This window comes from Arachis hypogaea, chromosome 16 (assembly GCF_003086295.3).
Source record: "Arachis hypogaea cultivar Tifrunner chromosome 16, arahy.Tifrunner.gnm2.J5K5, whole genome shotgun sequence".
Classification (NCBI taxonomy): domain Eukaryota; kingdom Viridiplantae; phylum Streptophyta; class Magnoliopsida; order Fabales; family Fabaceae; genus Arachis; species Arachis hypogaea.
Window position 1 is genome coordinate 86,542,091 of NC_092051.1, and position 6,316 is coordinate 86,548,406.

The 6,316-nt window shown below is 41.9% G+C and overlaps 1 non-coding gene across 1 annotated transcript; it reads right to left on the bottom strand.

Moving 5' to 3' along the window:
- Nucleotides 1-2,098: 2,098 nt before the first annotated feature.
- On the bottom strand, nt 2,099-2,202 carry LOC112761374 (small nucleolar RNA R71). The gene has a single exon (XR_003181772.1). It is a non-coding gene; the product is annotated as a small nucleolar RNA R71 (small nucleolar RNA).
- Nucleotides 2,203-6,316: the final 4,114 nt, after the last annotated feature.

A 6,316-nucleotide genomic window follows, 5' to 3' on the forward strand; every position in this document is an offset into this window, starting at 1 on the left:
ACGTTGGAGTTAACGTGGCTCTTACTTTGGTGTGGAACGTTAGTGAAAAAGGTGATTGTCACTAACGTTCTCGAACCTACATTTCCACTTAAACGTTAACACCACTAACATCCTGAGCTAAAGTCTCTGCCCACTTCACACTTTCTCTCTGCAAGTAAAACTAAGCCCAATGAAGAAAATAACTGCTTCAAACTCAAGATCCAAAGGCCCATACCCAAGACTTGAAGAGCCAACTAGAAGATCAGAAGAGTAGTATATATAGGAGTAGCCTTGAATTAAAATAGGAGTTGGAAATTATAGGGAGCCTCTTGGCATAGAATTACTCTCTGTATTTTACTTTCTCTGCACTTCTAGGTTCATGATGTATTCTCCATCTTTGCTTTTATTTTCCAGAGCTATGAACAACTAAACCCCTTTCATTGGGTTAGGGAGCTTTGTTGTAATTTGATAGATCAATACTAGTTTTCATTATTCTTCTTCTATCTGTTTTCTTGATTTTACTTGAAAGCTTTCCATCTTCATCCAATTGGATAGTTATCTTGGAAAAGAAGCTATTCAAACTTGGATCTCTTCTGAACCTTGAAAGAGATCATGCTAGAAATGCTTTCTCATGCTGGACCAAATTGGGTTTGGATGGATATGTGACTATAATCCTCTCAATACTTAATTTGGGAAATGCATGTAGTATAATCAGTGACCATACTTCATCTCTTCTCATGAGCAATTGACCAAGGAATTGGCTATTGATCAAGATTTGAGAGATTGAATTACAAGGAATTGTAATTCGATCACTTAAGATTGCCAAGGAGATCAATGAATGCATTGATTGAGGAAGAGATGAAAATGAAATTGATCCGGAGAATGGAACATCTCCTGAGCCCAATGAACTCCCCATTTCTGATCTTACCCATTCTCTTTAGTTTCTGTCATTTACTTTTATGAGCAATTACCCCATTCCCATTTACAATTCTGCAATTTACTTTCTGTCATTTACTTTCAGCTCTTTATTTCTAGCATTTACTTTTTCTGTTATTTACTTTCCCGCCATTTTATTTTCTGCAATTCTCAACTCAAATTCTGATTCGCTCAACTAGAACATTCCTCTAATTAAAGTTGCTTGATCAATCAATCTCTATGGGATTCGACCTCACTCTATTGTGAGTTTTTACTTGACGACGAAATTCGGTACACTTGCCGAAGGAAATTTGTTATGAGACAAGTTTTCCGTGCATCAAGTTTATGGCGCTGTTGCCGGGGATTGATTGTGCATCAACAATGATTAAATTGGAAGATAACTAGATTGAGCATTTTTGTTTTGTTTGATTTAATTTTCTGTTTGAGTAATTTACTTTCAGTTCTGGTTAATTTCTTCCCTTCTCCCTACTTTTTCAATTTTCTTTGTTATTTACAATTCAGTTCACTAACCCATTAACTGTTTGATATATTGCATCACTCACACTAACAGTAACTCTAACAGAATACTTTCTACATTTATTTTCCTTGCTTGTGCTTTGTTGGTTGTATGACAAGGAGAAGAAGCGGGACTTGAACTTCCTTTGATTCTGAACCTGAGAGAACCTTCTTTAGATTAAGGAGGGAAGCAAGAGGAAAAAGAGTAGTTGGTGCCGAGGAAGAGGAGGAATACTTTGAACCAAACATGGAAGAAAACATGGAAAACCATCATGAAGAAGAGGCTCACAACCATGGCGGAGGAGGTCGAGCAAATCATGCTGGGGAGGATAGAAGAGTTTTAGGCTCTTACATCAATCCAAACCCAGGAAACTGTGGAAGTAGAACCATCCATGCCAACAATTTTGAACTAAAACCACAGCTCATCACCCTTGTTCAGAATAACTGTTCGTTCGGAGGAAGTGTCCAAGAAGACCCCAATCAACATCTAACCACCTTCCTGAGAATATGTGACACAGTGAAGTCTAATGTTGTTCATCCTGATGCCTATAGACTGCTCTTATTTCCATTCTCACTCAAGGATAAGGCAGCCAAGTGGCTGGAGTCTTTCCCGAAGGAGAGCTTGACAACCTGGGAAGATGTGGTGAACAAATTCTTAGCAAGATTTTACCCTCCTCAACGAATTAATAGGCTGAGAGCTGAGGTCCAAACTTTCAGGCAACAAGATGGTGAGACTCTTTATGAAGCATGGGAGAGGTTTAAGGACCTGACAAGGAGGTGTCCACCTGACATGTTCAACGAATGGGTGCAGCTGCACATTTTCTATGAAGGCCTGTCATATGAATCAAAGAAGGCAGTAGACCATTCATCTGGAGGATCTTTGAACAAGAAGAAGACCATTGAGGAAGCCATAGATGTCATTGAAACAGTAGCAGAGAATGATTATTTCTATGCTTCTGAAAGAGGCAACACTAAAGGAGTAATGGAGCTAAACAATGTAGATGCTCTGCTGGCCCAAAACAAGCTCATTACCCAGCAGCTGGCTGACCTCACCAAGAAGATGGAGAGGAACTAAGTAGCAACAATCACTACTTCATCAACAACCCAAGAAGGAGTGAATGAAGAAGCAGAGGGTAGTCAGGAGCAAGCCAACTACATTGGGAATTCACCTAGGCAAAACCATGATCCATACTCTAAGACCTATAACCCTGGATGGAGGAATCACCCAAACTTTGGGTGGGAAAATCAACAAGACCAAGGCCTAGATCAAAGACGTTCAAATCCCAACAACAATGCAGCCCACCAACATTTCACATCTAGACCATATCAGCACCCACATAACCAACCCTCTCAAAACCTTTACCAAGGCCAAAATAACCCTCCTCATCCTTCCACCTCTAATCCCAATCTACCATCATTTGATGACAGACTCTCAAGGATTGAGAATCTACTTGAAGGCATAGGCAAAGAGATTCAAGACAACAAGGCATTCAAGGAGGAAGTGCGAGCCGATTTCAAGAACCAGGGAGACACAATCAAGAGGTTGGAATCCCAAGTGGGGTATCTCTCTGAGCAGATTCCCAAACCTACAGATGGATTCCCAAGTGACACAGAGAAGAATCCGAGAGGTGAAACAAAGAAAGTAAGATGGGAAGATTGCAAGATGGTCACTATAAGTGATAAGGAGACTGAGGACAAGCCAAACAAATCGGCAGAACAACCTGGAGATACCTCAACGGAGAAGGAGGAAAAAGATCACCAAGAACCAGAACTCTCACAGCAGGAGCTGCTGAGACTTTATGCACCCTTTCCCCAACGACTCAATGGTGCTGTTGAGAAGAGAATATACTCAAGATTTCTTGACTTGTTTGCATCTCTGCATGTCAACATACCTTTCATCAAGACCATCCAACAAATGCCTGCATATATCAAGTATATGAAGGAACTGCTTCCCAAGAAAAGCTCACTCAAAGGAGGCCAAACTATAGTAATGAACAAGGAGTGCAGCACCCTCATTCAACCAGAGTTGCCTACAAAAAGAAAGGACTCAGGGAGTTTTCACATCCCCTGTGCCATAGGAGAAACAATGTTTGATAGATCACTCTGTGATTTGGGAGCAAGCATCAACTTAATGCCCTTATCCCTGGTGAAGAGGCTGCAGATCAATGAGATAATGCCCACAGATGTAGTCATCAGGCCAGCAGACAAAACTCAAAAACAAGCAATAGGAGTGGTGGAAAATGTGTTGGTAAAAGTTGGGAAATACTTCCTTCCCACAGACTTTGACTTCCTGGACATGGAAGAGAGTCACACCCACCCAATCATATTGGGAAGACCCTTCCTAGCTACAGCCAGAGCACTCATAGATGTGGAGCGAGGGGAGCTAATATTGAGGATCCATGATGAACGACTCAGCTTTAATGTCTTCAAACTCTCACAAGAAGCAGACCAAGAGAACAAAGAACCAAGCAAAGATCATAATGAGATACTGAAAGAGGAAGCAAGCACTGAAGGACAACCAGCCCAGCTGGGAAAGCCCTTGTTTGATGAACAAGGAAATAAGTAGTTGTCACAGCTCAAGGAAAAGCTGGAGGAACCTAAACCACTAGAGACATGTGAAGACAACAACAAAATTCCCTTAGAAGAAGAAGTTACAAAGAGCAAGGCAACATCAAAAGGAACAAAGAAGAAGGTACCAAGGAGGTGGAGGAACAAGAAGATCCCTACCGAGGACTTCTCTCCAGGGGATAAAGTGATCTCAACTTACTTCCCAGATATCCCCCCTGATCTCCCTACTGTACCATCTCAGTTACCTAAGGTCTTCACTATCAACAGAGTTCTCTCCTTGGAACATGTTGAGATCATTGATACAATCAATGGATATAAGTCCAAGGCAAGAGGGAAGGACTTGAAGCATTATCAACCTCCCTGATGAAGGAGAAACGTCAAGCTAGTGACGCTAAAGAAGCCCTTCATGGGAGGCAACCCATGTTTTATATGCTTTTAATAGTAAATAAGTCAATATTCATGAATTCCAACCCAAACTCGACAAACACTTGGTGAAATCCTTATTATGCAATATATAGTGAAGAACAAGTTTGGTGTTCAAAGCATTCCAAGAAAGCATGGATGCAACTCAGAGCATGCTAGTCTTGGAGCTTTGAACAAAACTTTTCATCACAGTGCTCCAAACTAAGTTTGGTGTCACCCTAGGGTGCCACGAATATGCATATAAGGACGCACAGTTAGTTAGTTAGTTGGTGTTCATGAATAAACAATCTAATCTTTTGTCTTTATTATACTATCCGTAAAGTTTAATTTTTTTTATGATATTAATTTTTCTTATAGGGAAAAAGGAAAATTGAAAGGGATTGATTGGACAATGAAATGAGGAAGGATCGGCCACTTCATGAAGAGGGACTACACACTTGTTCTCAAAAGGGAACACATTGGAAAATGTTGCCATACAACATGGAAAAGAATGGGACCCTTGAAGACCGAACCAATAACCCTCATAAAGTGATGATCCTTGTCCTTTCTCCATGCACAACCCCAACCATCCATCAAGCAACCACTCCGTCAATCCACACTTTCCATTCACTCACAACCCCTCTATATAAGTGACCTTTGTTCCGTACCCCACCTTCACACTCCACGCCCAATCTTCACACCTCTTCCTTTTGAAACCCAGCACCTCACACCACATTAGACACATTCTCCCTCATTTCCTTCACTGCAATCAACCCTAAACAACCAAAAGTCTCCACACACTTACCACCTTCACACATTAACTCTCATTCATGGCATCTTTGAGCTCTAAAAGAAGGCAGGGAAAGGAACCTATGGAGCAACACCCGTATGATGAAAAGAGATTTAGAAGCTTGCACCATGCATTGCAATACGGGTGGATGGTGGATAAGGAGATCATTTATGAGCTGGGTTTTCAAGTTAAGAAAACTGAGTGCCCCGAAATCACAAAGAAGGTAGAAAAGAGAAGATGGGAGCTCCTCACTGATCCGGTCATTAAGGTGAATGCAAATCTTGTAAGAGAATTTTATGCAAATGCGGTCCGATATGATAAGGCTGACGAGTCGTATACAAGCTTTGTGAGAGGAAAGATTGTGGATTTCGGTCCCATGAGTGTCATGAGGGCATTAAAGCTACGGTCCATACCGTTTGAAGAAGAGAGTTATCATTCAAGAATGGACAACAACCCCAATCATGACCAGATTGTACAAGACATTTGTGCACCAGGAGCTGACTCGGAAAGATATGCGGATAGGAGACCAAGGTTAATCAAGAGAGCAGATCTCACCCCGGAAGCAAAAGGGTGGTTTGAAATTGTAAGGAGGTCCATCCTCCCAGCAGGGAACAACTCGGAGGTGAATCTCAAGAGAGCCACAATGGTGCACTGTATACTCAAAGGAGGAGAGATCAAGGTTCATGAACTCATAGCAGAAGGCTTTAGAAAAATGGCAGAGAAAAGCGACTCAAGAGGAACGTTAGGTTACCCCAGCATTATTTACCGACTGTGCAAGAAAGCTGGGGTGGTGTTTGAAGATGAGGACCCCGTGTGGATAAAAGAGGGCATTCCAATAACCGCTCGACGAATGCATGCTACCGCATCCCTCCTGCCTCAACGGAAGCAAAGGAAGAGGCCAGCCCCTCAAGTAGTAGAAGGACAAGTCTTAGAAGGGCAAGCACTAGTCACCTTGGATATGCACCAACTGCAGAAAGCTATTGATGGCCTATCTCGACAATATTTGGAAAGCCAAGGAGCACAGAAAGAGCTTCAACTATAGATGATGGGGCAGCAAGAGGAATCACTCTCAAGATGGATGACTCAACAAGGGGAGTGGCAAAAGCAAATGATGGAGCAACAACTGAGTCAAGGACAACAATGGAG